Consider the following 25,878-nt stretch of genomic DNA (forward strand, 5'->3'; position numbering starts at 1 on the left):
AAAAATTGTAAAATGATTTTACATTAAACACAATCAGCGTGGGCTGCACACAATAGAACAGCCTTATTCACCCAAATAGGCTTGATGAAACCTTTCAAACAAGGGTTGCTTATGTATGCAGGTACTCCTGACACCGCGCAGGGCGCAAAAACGAGTCACAATGAAGCAGCAGTGGAGTGAGTAGAAGAAGACTACTCATTTCACCCTGAAAATAGCAAAAAAAAGTTACGAAAATCAAACATTGTGAAAAGTCCAATTTAACAGCAACTGGACAAAGTATGAATTTTCTGCATCGAGCAAGTGCTCGAGTCATTGTTTCCTGTCGGCCCTTTTAAGCTACGGACACATTGTTACAGACAAGCAGCAACAACGGTGGAAAAATTTGTCAAGCCTTTGTAAGTAGATATTGTGCATAAAGATATGTTGTTTGTTTTGTACTGAAATGTCTGACTTTGTGATGTCTTATGTATTCGTTGTTCAGTTTATTTTGTCAGCGCAAAGCTTGTTTAATACATGTAGCGGTAATTTGACAGGTGGAGAGCGATAAAGCTACACCTTAGGTTTAATTGTGATGAGTCACATTCATTGTGTGCAATGTTTGATGTGTTAATGTTGTTGAATTTCTATATAATGGATTAGATTTTATATCGCGCTTTTCTATTGTTAGATACTCAAAGCGCTCACAGAGAAGTGGGAACCCATCATTCGTTCACACCTGGTGGTGGTAAGCTACATTTGTAGCCACAGATGCCCTGGGGTAGACTGACGGAAGCGAGGCTGCCAGTTTGCGCCTACGGCCCCTCCGACCACCACCTATCATTTATTCATCATTCATTCACCAGTGTGAGCGGCACCGGGGGCAAGGGTGAAGTGTCCTGCCCAAGGACACAACGGCAGCGATTTGGATGTCAAGAGGCGGGGAGCGAACCTGCAACCCTGAGGTTTCTGGCACGGCCGCTCTACCCACTACGCCATGCTACCCACTACGCCATGCCGCCCCTATAAAAAGGTAAACAACTGTTTTATTGTATTTATGTAAAATACAAAGATTTCAAAAGAAGGAACAGTGATCCTCAACAAAACGTCTGGAGTTTCTATTTCTTCATGCTGTTAACTATCTGTCTAACTGCACCTGCTGGAATCGAGTAGCGAGGGCAGTGAATTTATTGACAGTGCAGTGTAAAAGCCGATGTGTTTACTTTGCAATTAAGTAAACGCAGTCACAAAAGAATATAACCTGCGCAGGAACTTTCTGACGAAACATCCAAATTTCGATGTGCAGCCCCTGAGCCCTTGGACTCTTGAAACTGCGGCCCTCTTCATTATGTAGTTGAAAAGCCTTGCAATAGAATAGTGCTATATAGAAAATGTGGGAATTGATTCACGTAGGAGTAGGAATGGCCATACTTATGCTGATACTGATACTGATACTTCTAATTTTCAAATTCATTGAATGATTACATTTTTGATCACCATTACATTCAGACAAAAACACGGGATGGCATTAGGTTAATTATGCATCAAAAAAATTAAAGAAAATAAACACGAAAATTTTGCTGTCATCAATAAATCAATCAGAATTAAATGACAACGTGAACACTGTTGTCAGTTATCCTCAATCTATGTCTCAGTGGCCTGCCAACTTACAAAAATGCATGAACAGAAAGCCTCGCTTGTCGGCACTCGCTAGTGAGAAGCAGGGTAAAAAATTAGCAAGAAAAAAGATGACTGTAAAACAAAATGTCTGGTGTGGTAATATTTTGGCTTCAAACGAATGAGCAAAATTAGGCCATCAGTAGGGACGAACGAGCCAGTATACCCAATTTGTTGGGGAGCGATGGCAACAAATAAAAAAAACTAACCTTTTATGACAGTTTTTCCATAAAGGGAATAAACTGCACTCCCAAATGTTCAATAGGGGACAAGGTGCTATAAAAAAGTTGATTCACATCCAAGTGATTTATAATTTTCAAGATTTTATTCAAAAAATACATAAATATATATGCCACAAATTCCAGACAATAAGCCGCTACATTTTTCTTACGCTTTGTACCCTGAGGCTTATAAAACGGTGTGGCTAATTTATGGATTTTTCTTTGCTGACAGATACACTGAACAGGTGTTACTGTTTGTGCTATGGCGCCATCTTTTGGACAAGTTTGTTCAATGCAGGTGCTGCAGTGCCCTTCTGTTTGGATCTTTGAATTGGAAGTACAATTGCTGTTCCGTCTTCTGAGTCGTCCATTTCTACTCGAAAAGATTCTGCATTCATCACTCCGAGTAAAGTTTGTAAGTTGTACAGTATAACTAAAACCGTTCTTAATTACTAAACAATCCCATGTGTGATGTCTATGAGTGTGTTCATGCATATTTGTACGTGCTATTCATCATTAATATTAGCTAATATGCTAACATATTTACGAGTGTCAGTGTTAGTATTATTGCTTAATATGGCATTATTTTTGTATTGTTCATCATCAAAACGACACCATTGAGTCTGTTTAGCTGATTGGAGACTTAGATTTCGCAACTAATGGGTCCATGATGATGACTTCTGTTGTTTTACTGCAGACACCGTTTGGAAACAATTAAGGTATGTAAATAAACATTAACAAAATATTTCAGTGTAAATAGCCCATTTCACAACGTATATCTGTGGCTTCTCATCCGGTGCGGCTAATATATGGAAAAATATATTTTTTACTTCTAAAATTTTGTGGGTGCAGCTGTGCTCTGTAGTCTGGAAAATACGGTACATATTTTTTCAAATAATAAATTTTTGGATTAAGACCATGAACAATATTTATATAATTATTATTATTATGAATATCATTATTATGGATACTATTAATTTTTATAAATTTTTGTTTTTACTTTTATTTTTAGCATCGTAGTTATTAATAGGTATTGTATTTGTATGTCTTCTCAATTGCTTTGAAATATTCTGTCCTATATATTGTAAATCTGGGATTGGGTTGGTGTTGCTCTGTTTTCTTTTATTGGACTGATTAATATTCTGTGATTTTTGTAAATACAAATTTAAAAATACCTTTTTAAAATTACATTTTTTAGGGCCGACACTGCTCGTATAAGTCGGACGTCATAAGCCAAGATGAGCTTTTGTAACCTGTAACGAAAAGGTGTTATTATAATTTATATACCAAATAAAATATTGCAAAAATCAGTTACCGAGTATCTGACTCATATCAAATCGTGAGGTGCCCAAAGATTCCCACCTCTAATGTTCCATATTTATTGAAGAGCAATTTTTGCTAACAGTAATAAGAGTAAATTTTATTTTCATTGTTTGTTTACCGTATTTTTCGGACTATAAGTCGCAGTTTTTTTCATAGTTTGGCCGGGCTCCATTGCGACTTACATATGTTTTTTTCTTTCTTTATTATGCATTTTCGGCAGGTGCGACTTATACTCCGGTGCGACTTATAGTCCGAAAAATACGGTACTTATTTAGGATAATTAAAAGTTATTGATCTTCCAAATATAATGGTAAAAAAAACTAATGAGAAATCAAAGATTGTGTTTAAAAGGAATACTTTCATTATTTTTAATATCCATCCATTTTCTACCGCTTGTCCCTTTCGGAGTCGCGGGGGGCCGCTGGAGTCGATCTCAGCTGCATTCGGGCGGTAGGCGGGGTACACCCTGGACAAGTTGCCACCTTATCATATTATGAATATGATTACATTAGAGCTAAATTTGATCTAAAAATATTGCTGGCAATAATATTGTTTACCGGAAATAATTTGTGGGACAATTTGTCGTCGAGCAAAATTTAAAAATAGGTCTAGAGCTAGATAGCAGTGTAACAACGTTGTTTAATGTGTTTTATTATTATTTCTTTATTGCCCTTTTTTACATACAACATTATAAGCAAAATAAAGGAAATAGTGCAAATAACTAAACAAAAGTAAAAACTGCTTTTGGTTCTTATTAAAATCAATCCTTTTTTTCTTTTAATGCCTTCCTGTCTCCAGAACTTATTTCCTGAGTTTGTAAACAATAACAGAAACAACAACAAAAAAATGTTTTTGATAGTAGAAAACATAGATCTGATCACTGTAGTATCGACCATGCACTGATACTATACTTAGTATCTTTACTGTCGATATTTTTATTGATCCGCTCACCCTGGATCAACGGAAGAGCGCTAGCTTAGCGGTGACCATGGTTTCTTGTATCCTCTTAGTGAAGTATGTTTCGCTATTCCTTATCCTCTCCTAGTAATATTTGTTTGCTGCCATGGAGGCAAAGATTTGTGACTTAAAAGAGGCCGCACGCGGTGTATGGACACTCGCCGCACTTGCTAGCAAGTAGGGCTGGTATGGACCAAAACTTATATCCTAATATATTTTGCCTGAATACGATATATATAGCAATATTTTTTACGGAAAGTTAATTTAAAAAAAAGTCAAACCCAAATAAGTGTGTCAAGTTATTTTATTGAAACAAATACTTAACATGAGTAAATTTGTGGAAATGTTTAAGTTTGATGCATAGACAGGTAAATGCTAGGGCTGCAATGATTAGTCAACATTGTCGACAGAAAAAATTAGTCGACTCGCCGACAATTATATTTGTTGAGAATAGTCGTGATGTCATCGTGTTTTTCCGGCCGGAAGTGGGTCACTGGAAAAACAACACCAGTGATAACATGTAAAGTTTGAGGATATTTCCTCTTATTCTTGTTAAAAACATGAATAACTTGCTCAGTTTGCAAAGCGGACCTTGTTTTTATGGCAGTACATCTGTGATACGCAAGCATTTAAAGCGGAGACATGATGTCGGACATTTGGAGGGAGGATGCGGTCTCAACCTTGGTAAAAGTGTTGGCTTCTACCTTGCTAGCTAGCCAACAACAGTGAGACGAAGTTGTGTGTAAAATAATTATAACTATCATTTTAGCAAAAGTCAGCCAGCTAAACTTTGTCTACAATTTGCAATGTTGAAGAAAAAAGCACTTTAACAAACGCAAACCGCGCACGCGCACACGCAAACACACGCAGAGAAAGACAGACAGGCACCAATGCGCAGGTATCACAAGATTAAACATACAAAAAAGGCACTTCAACAAACGCAAAGCGCGCGTGTGAACACACGCGCACACACACCGAGAGAGAGACAGAAAGACAGTCACCAATGTGGAGGTATCATAAAATTAAACCTACAATCTATTAAATAGCCAACATTTTAATAATTAATCAAAGATAAAATTCTACACATTGAGTATATTAGAGTGCTAAAACTACCAAGAGTTAATAGTCTATATATCAGTGTGCAGTTTTATAAACATCACAAAATGCTTTTCTTTTTGAGGAAGTTAGATTTTGTGTTTTGTTCTTTGTTTTCATTGCTGCTATTTTGACAGTTTTTTTTAATATATAAAGAAGGTTCATTGTTTTTTTGTAGCACTTTGTCTTTCCTTTCTTTTAAATGGTCAACATTTTATTAGTCATTTCAATTTTTCTAACAGCTGAATGAGCAGCCGTTACAGTAAAAATACATATTTATGAATTAATTAGTCATCTTTGTTGTTAGCAAGCACATGCCTAAATTAACTTAAGCTGCATTTAGAAGTCGATGGAAAAACTAGAGCCATTAGATGTGTACGCTTTATTATCTGATTTGTCGACTATAAGATAATCATTGATTAATTGACTATCAAAATAATTGTTAGTTGCAGGCCTAATAGATGCACATGAAAATATTAAAACGCCTTGAAAATAATATAAGAATAGTAAAGTATATACTTCAATCTTTTTTAAAACAAACCTTTAGCTATGCTCAAATCCTCAGCTCAAAACAAAAACACAAAAGAACACGATATAAAGGTCCTGGTTTAAGAGGAGGTATCAAATATCAGCAGCAAATTTAAAATAATTAACCATTAACAATAGTATTTTTTAGCTAAACATTTTTAGAAGATCATTGTTCCTCTAAGGTCATGTCTACACTAAGTCGTTTAACCCCTTAAACTAATAATTATTTAGCCAAAGCCCCGTTTCAGCCACACTAAACCATCATTTAAGGTCCCCCTCTTCGGACAAATTTTTACACGGGCAAGTCAGCCGTCTATTTCTTGAATCTCCGGCACTTAGCTTTGTATGGACTCATTGATCATTTACAAAGTGAGTTCGGAGAGGAAGTGACGCCAGAAAGTCCGCGCCCACACAGGAAGTGATGACAGAAAGAACGCGTCACAGCCAGCTTCATAACAAAGCGGTTTCGTAACTCGTAGGTAACCACTGGAAATATGAAGGCGAGTCATCCAGACATGCCCGTGTTTCTCCTTCTACATGTACAACGCTTGTGGAAATCACACATGAATACCTTAAGAGAAAGCGATTGCAGCTATTTTGGACACAACACTTCTCAGACGACAAGAGAACTTTCCAATGTCAGCTGTGAGTCTACTTAGCGAAAGACTTTGTCCATTTGTCGAAGGAGAGTCAACAAGAATGCGAGCTCCCGTGGATGTGATAAAAAAGGTAGCGTGTGCTTTGTATTACCTAGCCAACGAGGGAGGAAAATGGCGAATGCTTTTGGACTGGCAAAGAAGACTATCAGTTATTGTCCGCCATGTACTGTATGTCGCGGACTCAACGAACTCACCAAAATCGAATGGACAATGAAGGTGAAGGCAAAAGAGTGAGAAGTGTCCTGACCAGATATCTAGATCCCTAGATTGATTGTTGCAAAATGTTCTTTATCACATTGTTTACTTTCATGTCCAATAAAGATTTGATTAATTTATGATGGCTCAGGTGTGATTCACTACAATAGGGCCCCACAGCACACTGGATTCCAGTTCATTGAAATACCACAACACTGGATATTGTTCAGATAAGTTAAATTTAAGAACTTGCACACAAAGCAACACTGGATGTGACTATGACGTGCGCATTTTCCACGCATGTGTGTACTAGGTCGTGTTGCGCTGGCGGACGGAGGAGGGCGGGGTCTTGAACGGTGGCATTGTTGTGTGTGGAAACGGATAAGGTTAGGTGTGATTTAGGCCCCGTTTACACTAAGCCGGATAAGGTTATTCAGGGTAAATCACACCTAACCTTATCTGTGTCTACACACAACAATGCCACCGTTTAAGACCCCCGCTTCCTCCGTCCGCCGGAGTACACAAGCGTGAAATAAAAGCAAAAAAAAAAAAAAAGTGTCCATCTACTCCAAGCTCTTTAGTAGATTACTTTACTTCACTGTGAATTATTTAAAAGAGCTATATTGTAAATAGTTTGTTGTGCATTTAAATTAGTTTTACTGTGTTTTGTGTGCAAGTTTTTAAATTAAAATGTATCTCCTTTGAACAACATTCAGTGTTGTGGTATTTCAATTACTAGAATCCAGTGTACTGTGGGGCCCTATTGTAGTGAATCACACCTGAGCCATCATAAATTAATAAAATCTTTATTAGACATGAGAAAGTAGACAATGCAATAAACAGTTTGGGACACGAGGGGATGGTTCCATCTTTCAGCTGCGCGCTAATGACGGAGTTAGCGAAGAAGCGGGCATCATGCACATTGCCTGGCCATTACACAGTCACATCCATAAAGCAATATTTGTAGTCACACACTGGCTGTATCACATCCACGGGAGAAAGGGACAAAGTTTTTCGGTAAATAGACTCACAGCTGACCCGTACATTTGAAAGTTCTCTTGCCGTCTGAAAAGTGCTGTATACGAAATAGCTGCAATCGCCCGTTGCTTTCTCTTAAAGGCCTACTGAAACCTACTACTACCGACCACGCAGTCTGATAGTTTATATATCAATGATGAAATCTTAACATTGCAACACATGCCAATACGGCCGGGTTAGCTTACTAAAGTGCAATTTTAAATTTTGTGCGAAATATCCTGCTGAAAACGTCTCGGTGTGATGACGCCTGCGCGTGACGTCACAGATTGTAGAGGACATTTTGTGACAGCATGGTGGCCAGCTATTAAGTCGTCTGTTTTCATCGCAAAATTCCACAGTTTTCTGGACATCTGTGTTGGTGAATCTTTTGTAATTTGTTCAATGAACAATGGAGACAGCAAAGAAGAAAGCTGTAGGTGGGAAGCGGTGTATTGCGGCAGGTGTTGTGCCGGATAATGCACCCCCGCCGTAGAATGCACCCCCTGACTGTTGTGCCGGATAACACAGCCGGTGTTTCATTGTTTACATTCCCGAAAGATGACAGTCAAGTTTTACCATTAGCCTGTGGAGAACTGGGACAACAGAGACTCTTACCAGGAGGACTTTGAGTTGGATACGCAGACGCGGTACCGTGAGTACGCATGCAGCTGCGGCTTCCAAACATTTGAACGCTTGCCCGTACGTGCGTGCCGCTATGTGCATGTCACGTACGTAACTTTGGGGACTTTGGGGAAATATATGTGTTGTATGAACTTTGGGGAGGTGAACGGTACTTTGGGCTGTGGGATTGAGTGTGTTGTGCAGGTGTTTGAGTTTTATTGGTGGGTTATATGGACGGGAGGGGGGAGGTGTTTGTTCTGCCGGATTAATTTGTGGCATAATAAATATAAGCCTGGTTGTGTTGTGGCTAATAGAGTATATATATGTCTTGTGTTTATTTACTGTTTTAGTCATTCCCAGCTGAATATCAGGTCCCACCCGCCTCTCACAGTATCTTCCCTATCTGAATCGCTCCCACTGCCCTCTAGTCCTTCACTCTCACTTTCCTCATCCACGAATCTTTCATCCTCGCTCAAATTAATGGGGAAATCGTTGCTTTCTCGGTCCGAATCGCTCTCGCTGCTGGTGGCCATGATTGTAAACAATGTGCAGATGTGAGGAGCTCCACAACCTGTGACGTCACGCGCATATCGTCTGCTACTTCCGGTACAGGCAAGGCTTTTTTATCAGCGACCAAAAGTTGCGACCTTTATCGTCGATGTTCTTTACTAAATCCTTTCAGCAAAAATATGGCAATATTGCGAAATGATCAAGTATGACACATATAATGGACCTGCTATCCCCGTTTAAATAAGAAAATCGCATTTCAGTAAGCCTTTAAGGTATTGATTTGTGATTTCCAAAAGCGCCTGTATATGTACATGAAGGAGAAACACGGGTATGTCTGTACAATCCGCCTCCATCTTTTTTATATCCGCGCCTGTGTGGGGCGCAGACTTTCTAGCGTCACTTCCTGTGTGGGGCGGTCTTTCTGGCGTCACTTCCTCCCCGAACTCACTTTGTAAACGATCAATGAGTCCATACAAAGCTAAGTACCGGGGATTCAAGAAATACACGGCTGACTTACCCGTGTAAAAATTTGTCCGAGGAGGGGTTTAGTGTGGCTGAAACGGGGCTTAGGCTAAATAATTATTCGTTCAAGGGGTTAAACGACTTAGTGTAGACATGGCCTTACTCTGGATAACCTTAACCTTAAGCTTAGTGTAAACGGGGCCTTAAAATGCAAGACAGCAACACCAAGCTGTCAACTGCAGGATGCTGTGTGGCAGGTGACAATATTGCCTCTGCAGCTAAACACCCTATCACATTATGTATTCCCGTTCCCTTTGTGTATTCCCTTTTAAACTGCATTTGTTGTGGCACTGCTTCTTGAGCAAAGTAGTAGTGCCTGGGAAACTCCTAACAAATTCATTATTTCTGGCAGTATTTTAAATCTGTTTTTTCATACCGTTGGAACTAGGAACATAGCTATTTACACAAGGTATGTATTTTGGCAGAAATTGCTTCCTCATCGTTTCAAGTGCATCCACCTGTCTCGCACAGTTGATTTGATAGAATCATGTTATTCGCAACTCACCACACTGCTGTCATGAACGTGTGTTGCTCCGAGTGATGACGAGTGTTGCCGAGGCTTGAACGGACCCGATCGCTGGCAATACTGCTGAGGATTCTTTTTTAATTTAGAGCAAAATCTGGGGGGAAAGGAGGATCGGCAAGAGAAAATATGTGATTTCCCGACAAAAAACGGGACTTCACAAAATCCTCGTACTGGAGTTTGTGTCAAGTGAGCCCTGCCTTACTCTGTGCATTGGGGAGGCGGGACACAGCACCCAGCGCAGACAGAATGAGCAGAGAGACTTCCGCGTCAAGACATTAAAGGGGAACTGCATTTGGGGGGAATTTTGCCTATCGTTCACAATCATTATGAAAGACATGACAACGGATGGATCTTTTTTTAATGCATTCTAACTAGTAAATAAACGTAAACAGTGGAGCCACTAGGAGGTCCTCTATTCGGCACATAAAACCCGAAAAAAAAATCCAAATATTAGTGATATTGTTATTATAAGTGCTAACACAGACGATCTATTTATAGCAGCACCGTGATCACTACCGTGTGTGCTGAAGTTTACATCATCGAGTGGTCTGCTGCTTGCTTGCTTCCTGGAACTATATTGTAGATCATTAATCATGCCTCTCACCTGGAAAGAAGAAGGTTGAGGACATAGTCCGACATGCTGGTGCACTTTGACGGCCAAATTAAACCCGGAAATGGCAAGAACGACACGAAAAGACGCTTGGTTCCAACCCCCGTCTCTTTGTGGGTATTATTTACCTAAATGGGAATATATGAACATCCTAGCAGTTGGCATCCTAATGACAGCAAACATTGTACAGTAAGTGATGTTTTATTATGTTTGTTGGCTCTCATGAAGTCTGCAGTGAGTAATAGTCAGTGATTTTATTAAAAAAAGAAGCGTACGTCGTGATGCGTTTTTGAAATTAACGCGGCGCGTATGCTTAAAATGATCAAAATACGTAAATATTAAATGTTATTATGAATGTGCCTTTTACTACATTACATATATACTTACATCATGTACATAAAACCTTAATGGAGGTGTTTGGATGTTTATTAAGGGCTTCATAGGCGGAATAGAGCGGCTCCAATAGGCTCCATTGTACGGTAAGCAAACCTTTGATTGCATTTTTTAATACTTAGAATGCATTAAAAAAATCACTTCATAATGTACAAATCATGTGTGTGCCATGACTGTGAACGATAGACGAAAATCCAAAAAGTGCAGATCTTATTCCATCCATCCATTTTCTACCACCATGATATGAAATTTTAAGGTCATTATATCCCTACTCCATTCATTTAATTATGCTATGGCTGGGCGGTATACTGGTATTATAGTTAAAGGATGCCATATGTAATAATTTAATGTCAAGTCATCATTAAATGGCCCTGATATATCAAAAGGCATTAATAAATCCTGTTCTTTCGAATACCTTTATAACTGATAACGGTAGTTCAGCCGGGATATGCTCATTTCAAAATTTGATTTACAGCCCCGAAATATTGTTATTGTTTTCATTTCGATGCCCCGCCCTCCACCGTTTGATCAATTAAAAAGTCAATGAGTGTGTCACATCCAGGTTGCCAGTTACACACCGCCCTCTTCGTCGAGCTAGTGCCACTGGTAAAGTTACTAAACATGTCAGACATTAAATCTAAAAGGTGTCGTTACGATTTTTAACTTATTCATTACAAAGGCAGGAACAAAACAAGGATGCCTTTGAAAGATGGAGACGATTGAAGGCGGAGATGATTTTTTTCATCTGACGCCAAACTATATTGTCCAATACAGTCTATGATCTTGTCTAACAAAGCTCGTATGTCCGTGCAACAAATGCTTAGTGTGATGGTGCTCAGCTCCTCGTGTAATGCTAAGCATGTTAGCCCGCTCAATGACACATCGACATACACGCTAACGGGGTAAATATATGCCCGTTAGCCTGTATGTCGATGTGTCATCTAACTGACACGGCAAAATATATTTTCGTTCTCAACATGCCGATAGGCTGAGAAAATGCGCTTTACCATTAGCCCGGCTAATTGCGGTTTCTGGTACTGTATGTGCATCAGGCACATATGGGGTGGTATATTTGCTTGGCACAATATAATGCATTACATGTAATGATTTTCTACTTTGTGTATTGACATGGTAGTAGGCTCTATGATTTATGCGTAACGTGGGTTGGCTCATAGAATTGCACTCTGCACTGAAAGATGGTGATGTTATGGATGTTTGCTCTTCTCTGTGCCTGACGGGAGAGGCATAGGGCATTCTTTTGGGCTCATTCCCGGTCCTTGCGTGTTTACGAGGCTTCTCTTTTGATGCAACAAGGACACAGCGCATCAAACTTTATTTTTTTATTTTTAAATATGGCGGCGCAGTGACTTCTTGACTCCTGAGTGATGCGATGCTTTGGTCTCCAACTTAATTTGGCTATTGGTATGCGACCATAGCTTTATTTACACATACACCAGTTTGCTTGAGAACTTATATCTCTCCTTGTAGCGACTTTATCACTAATCTCATCTGTTTATGTTCTTCACTTGTGTTAGCGACTTAGCACAGAAGCTAACGATAGCTCCTCTCTGCTGCTCGCTCAGTGTGTCAAAGTTTAGTTACTACTCGGCTTGAAAGTGCCTCTCTATGAAGCCCGTACAGACTAAGCTACTGTAGTAAAGCAGCTGAGTGGCTGAAAATACGTTTTAAACTTAACAGCCAGCGACCTTCACCGCATTGGGTGAGTAGAAGCTCCAACTATCCCCTGCACAAGCGTGAGGCTATAAACCTAACATGAATGAACAAAATGAATGAAACTGCTTTGCCATAGTAATGGCTAACAAATTAATTAATAAGAATAAACAACATCTTACATTACTACCTACAACAAAAATATTGTGAGTACGCTAAACACTGGTTAACTAGCAAAAAAACACTCCAGCAACCTTAAGCACTTTGCACAGGATTTTTTTTTAAATACCGGTATATACCTTATACTACCATTCGGACTAAAAATACCGCGGGATCAGTTTTGGTCCATATCACCCAGCCCTAAATTCTGCTAATAGTGCGCTCAGGTGCTGAGGGCGATGCACAAACTCAACCCTCTTATAACGTTTTTAAAAGCAAGAGACAAAGAAAACAAACTTTTCTAGATTATTGGCTCAGCCTTACATTCAACCCAATTTACCATAACTCAATGTCATACTAATGTCATTGCAATCTATATGTTGTGGTGGGTACGACATAACGTATGCTTCGATTTGGTGTAATTTGCCAATACCAACTTGTAAAAAGTTAGTAAGAAACAAAACAAAAACGTGTTAAACTAAAAAAAAAAAAATCTTGTTACACTAGTCTTTTTTTTTTTTTTTTTTACATAGTCAATAATCACTTGATTTGGCCGCCACAAATGAATGAATACATGAAAAAACTAAATGTCATCCATTAAACCAGTCAACGCTTGAAAATTTGTCCCGCGGACCGGGGAGGTGATTTTTTTGTTTTGTTTTTAATATAAAGAAATACAATCATCAATCAATCAATCAATCAATGTTTATTTATATAGCCCTAAATCACAAGTGTCTCAAAGGGCTGCACAAGCCACAACGACATCCTCGGTACAGAGCCCACATAAGGGCAAGGAAAAACTCACCCCAGTGGGACGTCGATGTGAATGACTATGAGAAACCTTGGAGAGGACCGCATATGTGGGTAACCCCCCCCCTCTAGGGAGACCGAATGCAATGGATGTCGAGTGGGTCTAACATAATATTGTGAGAGTACAGTCCATAGTGGATCCAGCATAACAGTAAGAGTCCAGTCCACAGTGGGGTCAGCAGGAAACCATCCCGAGCGGAGACGGGTCGGCAGCGCAGAGATGTTCCCAACCGATACACAGGCGAGTGGTCCACCCCGGGTCCCGACCCCGGACAGCCAGCACCCCATCCATGGCCACCGGATCTGTGTGTCTCCCCTTCCACGAGGGATAGGGGGGAGCAGAGGAAAAAAGAAAAGAAACGGCAGATCAACTGGTCTAAAAAAAGGGGGCTATTCAAAGGCTAGAGTATACAAATGAGTTTTGAGATGGGACTTAAATGTTTCTACTGAGGTAGCATCTCTAACTGTTACCGGGAGGGCATTCCATAGTACTGGAGCCCGAATAGAAAACGCTCTACAGCCCGCAGACTTTTTTTGGGCTCTGGGAATCACTAATAAGCCGGAGTTCTTTGAACGCAGATTTCTTGCCGGGACATATGGTACAATGCAATCGGCAAGATAGGACGGAGCTAGACCGTGTAGTATTTTATACGTAAGTAGTAAAACCTTAAAGTCGCATCTTAAGTGCACAGGAAGCCAGTGCAGGTGAGCCAGTATAGGCGTAATATGATCAAACTTTCTTGTTCTTGTCAAAAGTCTAGCAGCCGCATTTTGTACCAACTGTAATCTTTTAATGCTAGACATAGGGAGACCCGAAAATAATACGTTACAGTAATCGAGACGAGACGTAACGAACGCATGAATAATGATCTCAGCGTCGCTAGTGGACAAAATGGAACGAATTTTAGCGATATTACGGAGATGAAAGAAGGCCGTTTTAGTAACACTCTTAATGTGTGACTCGAAGGAGAGAGTTGGGTCGAAGATAATACCCAGATTCTTTACTGAGTCGCTTTGTGTAATTGTTTGGTTGTCAAATGTTAAGGTGGTATTATCAAATAAATGTCGGTGTTTAGCAGGACCGATAATCAGCATTTCCGTTTTCTTAGTGTTGAGTTGCAAGAAGTTAGCGGACATCCATTGTTTAATTTCATTAAGACACGCCTCCAGCTGACTACAATCCGGCGTGTTGGTCAGCTTTAGGGGCATGTAGAGTTGGGTGTCATCAGCATAACAATGAAAGCTAACACCGTATTTGCGTATGATGTCGCCTAGCGGCAACATGTAAATACTAAAGAGTGCAGGGCCAAGAACCGAACCCTGGGGGACTCCGCACGTTACCTTAACATAGTCCGAGGTCACATTGTTATGGGAGACGCACTGCATCCTGTCAGTAAGATAAGAGTTAAACCACGACAAGGCTAAGTCTGACATACCAATACGTGTTTTGATACGCTCCAACAAAATGTTATGATCGACGGTATCGAAAGCAGCGCTAAGATCAAGAAGTAGCAACATAGATGACGCATCAGAATCCATCGTTAGCAGTAGATCATTAGTCATTTTTGCGAGGGCTGTCTCCGTAGAGTGATTTGACCTGAAACCGGATTGAAAAGGTTCACAGAGATTGTTAGACACTAAGTGTTCATTTAGCTGCTGTGCGACAATTTTTTCGAGGATTTTCGAGATAAACGGAAGGTGGGACACCGGCCGGTAGTTTACCATGAGGTCAGGATCGAGGTTAGGTCTTTTGAGCAAAGGATGAATAACCGCTTTTTTGAATGCTAGTGGAACAGTGCCAGAGGAAAGTGATAAGTTTATAATATTTAGCACTGATGGACCTAATAATACAAAAAGCTCCTTAATAAGTTTCCCAGGAAATGGGTCAAGTAAACATGTTGTTTGTTTTGTCCCATTAACACATCTTAACAATTCCTCTAATGTTATTTCCTCAAAGAGAGAGAAACTATTTTGGAGGGCGGTATCCTTCGTAGATACAGTCGTATCTGTGTTAATAGAACCCAGTTGTAGCTGCGATGCATTGTCTTTAATCTCCTTTCTAATGAGTTCAATTTTCTTATTAAAGAAATTCATAAAATCATCTGCTGAGTGGGTGGAGCTACTGGGAGGAGTCCCTTGTTGGGTTAGCGATGCTACTGTACTAAACAAAAATTTCGGCTCATTTTTGTTGAGGTGGATGAGATTTTAGTAATATTTAGCTTTAGCTAGGGTAAGCATGTGTTTATAAGTTATTAAACTATCACTCCATGCTTGATGGAAAACCTCAAGTTTAGTAGCGCGCCATTTGCGTTCCAACTTTCTACATGATAATTTATGGGCTCTAGTTTCTTCTGTAAACCATGGGGTGCGCCTTTTAGGGGCTCTTTTAAGCTTTAGCGGTGCTATACTATCAATGGTGTCGCGCAGGGCGTCGTTAAAGTTGTTAGTGAGGTTATCAATGGAGCCGACATAATTTGGGAATGGTGCCATTACCGAAGGCAGTAGGCCAGCAAGAGTCATCGTTGTGGCGGCATTAATGTTGCGGCTGCTATAGTAGTTATTATTATTAGTTTGTTGACAATGAGTCAGGACTTCAAATTTTATAAGGTAATGATCGGACATTACTTTAGTATACGGGAGTATCGTAACTTTGGAGGTGGTGACACCCCTGACCAGCACTAGATCTATCGTATTACCGTTGCGATGCGTAGGTTCATTTATTATTTGTGTAAGACCACAGCTATCAATTATAGTCTGGAGCGCCATGCACTGAGGGTCCGATGGGGTATTCATATGGATATTAAAGTCCCCCATTATGATTATATTGTCGGCGTGCGTCACTAAATCAGCAACGAACTCTGAAAATTCACTGATGAAGTCCGAATTGGGTCCTGGGGGGCGGTAGATAACAGCCAGGTGGAGAGGCAGCGGTGTGACAAACCTCATAGTAAGCACCTCAAACGAGTTATATTTATTATTTAGGTTCGGGGTAAGATTAAAGTTTTTATTGTGTATGAGTGCAACTCCCCCACCCCTTTTAATGGGACGGGCAATATGCGCTCCCGCATAGCCAGGAGGAGACGCCTCACCCAGCGCAAAGAAATCGTCTGGTTTGAGCCAGGTCTCGGCGAGACCAATGACGTCAAGATTATTGTCTCTAATGACCTCATTAACTAATAACGTTTTGGAAGATAATGATCTTATGTTTAAGAAGCCCATATTATAGGTAGTGGGCTGTTTTGAGGAGTTTTTGTTGAAATTATCCGTAGTAGCAATATTAATAATGTTGTGTTTATTATGTGTAGTGCACTTTAAATAATTTCGACCATATCTAGGAATTGATATGACGGGAATTTTCCGATTGTTTGCTTGATGTTGTGATAAACCGAACGCATCATAACTTGCCACCTCAGTAGAGTGCATGTCTACTTCTGACACAGAAAAAACATTTTTTGAGTTGTGTATTGTTCTAAAATAGTTGCTATGTGTGCAGGTATTATCCAGCCTGGCGCTGGCTAGTTCTATTTTAACAAACTTCTCACTCGGACTAGCGCTTCTTTGAGGATTAGCCTTTCGCTTTGTTGTTAGCCCCGCTCGGCATCCCCGCTTCTGCTTCCGCTCACACCGCTTACGTGTCTTCCGTTGACGGTCCCCGCTGGCACTTAACTCCGCTGCTTCAGAGGCCGCTGGATGTAGCCAGCGAAGAATCCCCATGCTAGCGAGGAGGTCGAAAGTACCCGCATCTTTCAGCCTATAACGGCCCGATCTATCCACATCCAGAATCGTCTGTCGGTCGTATCTGATCACGAAGTGTCCACGCTGTGAGCCAGCCATGAAATAGACAGAATTGACGGGTATTTTTGCCAAATCGCTCTACACTTCCAAGAGCGTCTGCAAGCCGCTGCCATCAGGGCGGCGCCATCATGTGTGCTTACGGACTGTATCCCTGCAGACTGTATTGATGATATACATTGATATATAGAGTATACATTGTGTTTTTATGTTGATTTAATTAAAAAAAAAATTTTTTTTTTTTTTTTTTTTTTTCTTGTGCGGCCCGGTACCAATCGGTCCGCGGACCAGTACCGGGCCGTGGCCCGGTGGTTGGGGACCACTGCATTAAACGATGATTTTGTTTTCAAACATACACTGGGCCGTCGTATGGGAGGGAGTGGGGGGTGATGACAATTCTAAGGGCCCACACACAGTCCCCAGTAGCCTCTATGACAAAATGATTGCACATACACTGACTGAACTATAATAAATATATGTATACAAATTCATTCAATTAAGTCATACAATATTCTAATTTCAACAATCTCAATAACCCCCTTAGCCCCCTCCTAAAAAATGGTTTAGTCCACACCACGGTGCGTTCCTTCCACCACAATTTGTCCTCATCTGCATGAAGTGATAACGCGAGCAAACTTCAGCAGATTAAGATGCTCCCCAAATAGCTAGGCCAGCAATAGGACCAGCTGAGCAGGGGCCCTTGGACATATCAAAAACGTTTTGGTAAGAGAAAAACTAAAGAAAGTGGAAACAATTAGACAACGTGTTCATTCATTTAATGTTGGTAGGGCTGGACGATTATGGCAAAAATAATAATCATGATTAATTACACAATTATTCAATAATTTGAAATCATTATGAGTATTTATTGTACCACCAAAACTGAACTTTAAATATAGTTAAAATAAAAACTGGATATAAATGAGTAACAAATAAACCACAGCAAATAAATATTCATAATAACAATAACAATAAAATAGCAATATAAAAATTTAAAAAATTCTGTTTTTCCTTTTAAATTGTTTTTAATTAAGTTTTTTTTTACCTTTTACACGTATTTTACCACCATAGAGTGTGTGCTTAATGTGTAAAATAACATAATAAAATGTTTGTTAACTAAATGCAAAAAATCCTCACAATTATTGGTACAATACATCTTTGGACAATTTTGACCAGTGTTTTAGGTCAAAGCATAATAATTGTGTAATTGTATCAATAAGTGCTTTAAGTACATTATGCATGTGTAAGGTACTTTTTTGAAACCTTTATTTTGTTAGCGCAGTCAGACCGATTATGGCGCACTGTGCTATTATTGTGAAGGAGGGAAGTGCGCTTTGTTGTTGTTCTGATCTTGACAAGTAATAAGGCTTGAGGCTGTATAAAAAAAAAAATTAAAAAAAAGAGCCTCTCAAGTTGCGGCTACGGTTTGTAAATTGATGTTACATGAATGATGTTGTTCAGAACAACACACGTAGATGAGATGTGTTGTGGGTGTATGGATTGTTCTTGCTAGCTTTAGCTTCCTAGTTTAGTCGCTGTTTATAGTGACCGATTGTTTGGTACAGCACTAGGTGCAGTATGTCTAGGATGAATGGATCACATGAATCGGACACATTATTTCCCCAACCAAATGTTTCTTCTCCTCACTATGACAGCATTTCACTCACATGTATGTCATTTTCCCTGCTATTCTGTGTTTAACAGCTGATTCCAATTATTGGCCAATTATGTGACTCAGTCCGCAGTTACGTCAACGCGGAAATTACCGTATTTTCCGCACTGTAACGCGCACCTAAAACCCTCCAATTTTGTCAAAAGCTGACAGTGCGCCTTATAATCCGGTGCGCCTTATATATGGACCAAATTGAGCCACAACAAACCTAAACTTCATTTTCATAAAGTTTAGGTCTCACAACTACGGTAAACAGCCGCCAACTTCTTTTTCCCCGTAGAAGAAGACCTTCTTCTATGGTAAGCAGCCGCCCCCGTAGAAGAAGAAGCGCGCGGTGCATGCTGGGATATATGACATTTTATTTCCATTTGTGTGTTTATGTAAAGACCCCAAAATGGCTCCTATTAAGAGACACGCTTACGACGCAGAGTTTAAACTCAAAGCGATCAGTCACGCAGTAGAACACGGATGACAGAAGGCGACGTTCACCAAGACAGGGAGACAGCGCCGGACGACATACGCCACTATCTGCCAGTGGATCGTAAATGCCTGGGCTGATATATCAGTCTCAACTGTGGCCCGAGCTTTCAGGAAGGCAGGAATTGTCACTGAACTGCTAGACAACAGCAGTGACACTGACTCGATTAATGACGACTTCGATGAGACGGGCATGTTGGATGCCGTATTCGCCCAACTGTTTAATTCGGACACTGAAGAAGAAGAATTCGAGCGATTCGTGGATGAGGAATAACTTCATAAAGTGAGCTTTACATGTTTATTTTGTGTGTTGTGTTGTGTGACATTAACGTTTGAGCAACGTTGAGTTATTGATATATTGTTATTGCTCTGCACTATTTCGAGTGTTACTATATTGTGATTGCACTAACGTTTGATTTACCGTAACATGAGTAAATCAGCTGTTTATTCATTTTGGGAGTGAACAGAGTTGTCAGAACGCTGGTTTGTAATCTATTAATAAAGTTTGACTGACCTATCTGACTGTTTTGTTGACATTCCCTTTAGCGGAGCTCCATCTAATGGATGCATAGGTGCGCCTTATAATCCGGTGCGCCTTATAAATGAACAAAGTTTTGAAATATGCCATTCATTGAAGGTGCGACTTACAATCCGGTGCGCCTTATAGTGCGGAAAATACGGTAAGTATGCCTTATTTTTTATTAAGTTTAGTGATTATTGATCAGGCGGTGTCAAAAAAATAGCAACCATGGTGACATTCCAAACTTCTAGACAAACTATTTTTTTCACTCATTCACTCCCCATCTGTTTCACCATCACAAGCTTCAGAATTACCATGCACGTTGCGCGACCTGTTAATCTTTTTTGTTGATTATGTTTTTGTAATTGTGAGAAGCCATAATCTAAATTAAAATGTGATTATTTGTCCAGCACTACTGAATGGTGCGACAAATTTACTCGCAAATGCGCCTAAAATAGACCATGAGACTTGGAAAAAAAAACTGTCACACGTGTCCGAATAGGGATTTCAACCCTTTCATTGCATTTTGCTCTTAAAATAATTCCATCCAAATTTGATCAAACGACAGCAAAATGTTCAACCATCTGTATAGCATGTTTGAAATAAACCTAAACCATAACCATAATGAATAAGTGATTGACTGGGAAGTGTCACTGATCACTGCACCATGCAGAGGGGAACCCCGCTCCTTCTAGCACACACACTCAGTCTTCCAACATGTAAGAAACAAGGTCTTAGTTGAAGGAACTGGTCAGTAAAAGACAATGTTTTTTTCACCACCTTAAAACTTGACACAAACTGCACTGCGCGCTAGTAACTACAAAGGTCGGAAGGAATAATGAACAGCAAATCTAAGTAACAAACTTGGCACCCAAACAATACCCTGTTTGTTGACAAGAACATACAGCCATGGAAGCACATTCACCCTATTTAACCTGCTCAGTGGCCCTGTGGTTAGAGTGTACGACCTGAGATCGGTAGGTCGTGAGTTCAAACCCCGGCCGAGTCAGACCAAAGACTAGAAAAATGGGACCCATTACCTCCCTGCTTGGCACTCAGCATCAAGGGTTGGAATAGGGGGTTAAATCACCAAAATGATTCCCGAGCGCGGCCACCGCTGCTGCTCACTGCTCCCCTCACCTCCCAGGGGGTGGAAAAAGGGGATGGGTCAAATACAGAGGGTAATTTCACCACATCTAGTGTGTGTGTGTGACTGTCAGTGGTACTTTAACTTTATTTATTAAGCAGAGGTAACACAAAAGATTCAAAAGCGCTGCTGTCAGAGCCGACAAACTGCCGCGACTAGCCTGCTAAGCTAACAAAAACAGCTCAAATTAAAACGCCTGCGAGACTAACTGAGCGTGAACTGGCTGGCATCACACGTCACTCGGCAACCGGCACCATCTTTTAAAGGGACACGCACAAACATACACACTGCTCTTATATGAACATTTTTTCAACTGTTTTATGCCAGATATAAGTTATTTTTAAGTAACACAATAATTACTTTCCCTAGTAATTAATTTCCTTTATTAAAGAGTATTTCCATTAGTAGGTAAATCACTTTTTTGGTAAAGTAACGAGTAACTATCCTTGATGACTTTTTAAAAGTAATTTTAAGAACACAGCCTGTCACACAGCATCCTGAAACAGTTGACAGGTTGGTGTTCCTGGCTAAAATCCTTGTGTGTATGTCCCACAATAAAGTTTACCTATAAAAACACCATTGTTAAAGGTCAATTATTTTCATGTTGCTGAAGACGTTTAAACATGTCCTCTTAAACCAGGGCACTTTATCTTTGTTCTTTTGTGTTTTTGTTATCTGAAGAATTTAACAAAGTTAAATGTTTTTTTAAAGAAGATTGGACATTATATTTGACTTTTCTTATATTATTTTCAAGGCTTATTCTTTTTTCTTATCTCAAAACACCTCTTAAGTTGGGATCCCATTATGCAAAACGTACGTTTCTTGTTGGTACTTGTTTTTGTGTATTGGGATCCCCAAAATTTTAAATCAAGGTATGGTGGAAATATTTAGTTACGTCAATGGATATTTCCATGTATGGGTTAGTTTTTGGGCCAAACTATATCGGGATACGAATTTTGGTCAATATCGCTCAGCCCTACACTCGTGTTACGGACATGTATACATGTACCTTGTTTGACGGTCAATAATAAAATTGTGATATTCAAGATATTTCATATTGCTACGAAAAAAATTATGTGCTGCTTATCTGTATTTGGGATCTGCATAAGTCCCAAAAAATTTAAATCAAACCGCGAAGGCATTGTAGAGATATTTATAAAACAATTTTGCCTTTCTGCCGACTTCCTCCAAACAGTCCGATTGGAATTGTGTTCAAGTGTAACGTCAGCTGGTTATCCATATATGGTAGACATTTACCCAAACATCCTTGCATGACTCAGTCAGCCAATTTACTTTGCTACAACATCATGTCGACGATGAAACCCAATGAAGGACAATGCTTTGTTGTTTGACAAGTCACTACACTAACTTTCAGCCTCATCTGAAGTAAAAAGTACCTTACTTTTAACTTTTGTGATTTTTGGCAGTGTGCCTTCCACTGTAAGAAAGTCACTTTGAGGGTGCAACGATTATTCCTGCTTCAACCTCAGATCTTCACAAAAAGATGGATTTTCTGAAAAAAATCTACTTTTAATGGCGGGCTTGGTGACTGCTATTTATGGTAATGAAATGGTAAGTAGTAACCAGCATGTGAGCACACTCTGAAAAAAAAAGAAAAAAAAAGAGGAAAACTGACGAAAAAAAGGGGGAACATTTCTAGCCGCCACGCAAGCCCGAAATAACATTTTGAAAATTGAGACTGCATTTCCTGCAATTGGGTGCATTTCTACAGCTGAGAGCTCCAGCAACCCCCCGCGACCCCAAACGGGACAAGCGGTAGAAAATGGATGGATGGATGGATGTATTCTCATTCACCAACCTCTTTTGGCTGCCTTTTTGACACTTGCATGTAATGTGCCATATAATTTTAGTTTTTTTAGTAGATAATTTACTAACATTATTATCATTGACAATGTAATGTAAAATTCCGTAACATGCATGCAAATAACATGCAACTCTATCCTTTAGCCACACCCACCCAGGTAAAATACTTCCGGTGTTGTAACCGCATCTGTCACGTCAAAAATATACCTTCTTGTTGGCTACTAACAAATACTCTGGAACGAAAACTGTTTCGGAACTAACAGTGTTCCAATAGTACTCATCCAAATATGATTAGCAGCAAAGTAGAAAACCGTCAACGTTGTGGCTCGGGGAGCGAACGCAGGCGACAACTAGTAAGCTAGCTCGATGTTTATAACTATGCTAACTAGTGAGCTTGTTTCGGCGCCCGATTGTCTCCATGTCCTGCAATTCAGTGTGGCGTTTAGGCAAGGGGAACAGCGAGTGTTCAATAAATTTTGTTTGGATCCTATTGTTTGATATTTCATTAAAAAAACGCGGAAGTGATATTTTGATGAGAAAAATGTATGTTTAAACAAGCGCTTTTTGTGTCGTCCTCACCAGTTCCAGGTCCTATATGGCTGTTAAAGTGTCCCAACTTGTCGGATTATATCTTCAGCCATCTACTTTTCAAGAGAGGCATGACTTATGATCTACAGTGGCGAAGTTGGTAGAGTGGCCGTGCCAGCAATCGGAGGGTTGCTGGATACTGGGGTTCAATCCCCACCTTCTACCATCCTAGTCACGTCCGTTGTGTCCTTGGGCAAGACACTTCACCCCTTGCTCCTGATGGCTGCTGGTTAGCGCCTTGCATGGCAGCTCCCGCCATCAGTGTGTGAATGTGTGTGTGAATGGGTAAATGTGGAAATACTGTCAAAGCGCTTTGAGTACCTTGAAGGTAGAAAAGCGCTATACAAGTATAACCCATTTATCATTTATTTATTTACAATAAACTTACAGGAAGCAAGGAAATGAGGGAACAGCAGACCACCCAATGATAGGCACACCCGGAAGTGATCACGGAGCCGCTCTAAATAGTTTGTCTGTGTTAGCGTTTATAATACCAATATCACTAATACTTTGTTAATATTCAAGTCACAAAATGTAAATAGAGTATCCTTGCCGCTTTTTGAATGTTTTTTTATCAGATTTTATGGGCGGAATGGTGGAGCTCACATAGGCTCCATTGTAAGCTGAATTGTATTTACGTTTATTTAATATTTAGAATGCATTAAAAAAAAAATTGTCATCATGTCTTTCATAATGATTGTGAACAATAGGCAAAATTAAAAAAAAAAAAAAAAGTGCAGTTCCCCTTTAAGTATATTAATTTCGTTTTTCCCCGTAATTTTTAAAGGGTAAGACTAGGGCCAAGGGGGAGAATTTGGATTCAGCCATTATTTAGTCTGCTGACAAAAAAGGGTGAAATAGATAGAGCAACAAAAGGGTCAATGTTAACTTGAATGACCACCAAGTATATATATATATATATATATATATATATATATATATATATATATATATATATATATATATATACTTGGTGGTCATTCAAGTTAACATTATATATATATATATATATATATATATATATATATATATATATATATATATATATATATAAGGCAGGGATTCTTAAACTGTGGTACACCATACTTGCCAATCTTGAGACCTCCGATTTCGGGAGGTGGGGGGTGGGGGCGGGGGCGTGGTTGGGGGCGTGGTTAAGAGGGGAGGAGTATATTCACAGCTAGAATTCACCAAGTCAAGTATTTCATATAAATATATATATATATATATATATATATATATATAAGAAATACTTGACTTTCAGTGAATTCTAGCTATATATATATATATATGTATATATATATACTTGACTTTCAGTGAATTCTAGCTAAAATGGATGGATGGATGGATATATATACATATATATATATATATATATATATTTATTTATTTTATTATATATAAATATATATAGATATATATATACATATACACACATTTTATATATATATATATATATATATATATATATAAGAAATACTTGACTTTCAGTGAATTCTAGCTATATATATTTTATTATATATATATATATATATATATATAGATATATATATACATATACACACATTTTATATATATATATATATATATATATATATATATAAGAAATACTTGACTTTCAGTGAATTCTAGCTATATATATTTTATTATATATATATATATATATATATATATATATATATATATATATATATATATATATATAAATAAAAGAAATACTTGAATTTCAGTGTTCATTTATTTACACACACATAACACTCATCTACTCATTGTTGAGTTAAGGGTTGAATTGTCCATCCTTGTTCTATTCTCTGTCACTATTTTTCTAACCATGCTGAACACCCTCTCTGATGATGCATTCTGCTTCGTCTCCTTGTTGTGTGCGCAGTTGTGCACTGCACTCTCTAAAAGCCCTAGATGGCAGTATTGTCCTGTTTAAGAGTGTCACAACATTGCTGTTTACGGCAGACGAACTGCTTTACGGTAGACGTAAACGTGACTGCTGTTGTTGTGTGTTGTTGCCGCGCTGGGAGGACGTTAATGAAACTGCCTAACAATAAACCTGGAGGGGGCGTGGCCTCCAGCTCCGCCTGAATTTCGGGAGATTTTTGGGAGAAAATTTGTCCCGGGAGGTTTTCGGGAGAGGCGCTGAATTTCGGGAGTCTCCCGGAAAATCCGGGAGGGTTGGCAAGTATGTGGTACACGTACCAATAGTCAGAGTTGTGTATAAAGAGAGTATGGCCAACTCGGTTTCAGGCAATCTCCTCAATGACCTGGTCAAAAGGCACTCACATGACGACAGGGCGCCATTAGTACTATCAACTTTGAGCTGATGCTATGTGTTTGTGGCGCTTCCTCGTTAGTTTTTTTACGTGTATGAATGCCCTC

General features: G+C 39.4%; 1 protein-coding gene across 3 annotated transcripts in view; it reads right to left on the bottom strand.

Moving 5' to 3' along the window:
* The window catches only part of birc6 (baculoviral IAP repeat containing 6), a 195,409-nt gene that overhangs the window by 163,579 nt on the left and 5,952 nt on the right, over window positions 1–25,878 (bottom strand). The window lies entirely within an intron of this gene.

This window comes from Nerophis lumbriciformis, linkage group LG02, assembly GCF_033978685.3.
Source record: "Nerophis lumbriciformis linkage group LG02, RoL_Nlum_v2.1, whole genome shotgun sequence".
In the NCBI taxonomy this organism is placed as follows: domain Eukaryota; kingdom Metazoa; phylum Chordata; class Actinopteri; order Syngnathiformes; family Syngnathidae; genus Nerophis; species Nerophis lumbriciformis.